This window comes from Panthera pardus, unplaced genomic scaffold (genome assembly GCF_024362965.1).
Source record: "Panthera pardus isolate Hobbes unplaced genomic scaffold, ASM2436296v1 HiC_scaffold_281, whole genome shotgun sequence".
Lineage (NCBI taxonomy): Eukaryota > Metazoa > Chordata > Mammalia > Carnivora > Felidae > Panthera > Panthera pardus.
In genome coordinates, this window is record NW_026526856.1 from 71645 (window position 1) to 72583 (window position 939).

Genomic DNA, 939 nt, shown 5'->3' on the forward strand with positions numbered 1-939 from the left:
AGGAACATACTTAAAGATCATAAAAGCCATTTATGAAAAGCCCACAGCTAACATCATCCTCAATGGGGAAAACTGAGAGCTTTTTCCCTGAGATCAGGAACATGACAGGGATGTCCACTCTCACCGCTGTTGCTCAACATAGTGTTGGAAGTGCTAGCAACAGCAATCAGACAACGAAGGAAATCAAAGGCATCAAAATTGGCACAGATGAAGTCAAGCTTTCACTTTTTGCAGATAACATGATACCATACATGGAAAATCCGATAGACTCCACCAAAAGTCTGCTAGAACTGATACATGAATTCAGCAAAGTTGCAGGATACAAAATCAATGTACAGAAATCAGTTGCATTCTTATACATTAATACTGAAGCAACAGAGAGACAAATAAAGAAACTGATCCCACTCAAAATTGCACCAAGAAGCATAAAATACCTAGGAATAAATCTAACCAAAGATGTAAAAGACCTGTATGCTGAAAACTATAGAAAGCTTATGAAGGAAATTGAAGAAGATATAAAGAAATGGAAAAACATTCCTTGCTCATGGATTGGAAGAATAAATATTGTCAAAATGTGAATACTACACAAAGCTATCTACACATTCAATGAAATACCAATCAAAATTGCACCAGCATTCTTCTCGAAACTACAACAAGCATTCCTAAAATTCATATGGAACCACAAAAGGCCCCGAATAGCCAAAGTAATTTTGAAGAAGAACAAAGCAGGAGGCATCACAATCCCAGACTTTAGCCTCGACTACAAAGCTATAATCATCAAGACAGCATGGTATTGGCACAAAAACAGACACATACACCAATGGAATAGAATAGAAACCCCAGAACTAGACCCACAAACGTATGGCCAACTAACCTTTGACAAAGCAGGAAAGAACATCCAATGAAAAAAGACAGTCTCTTTAACAAATGGTGCTGGGA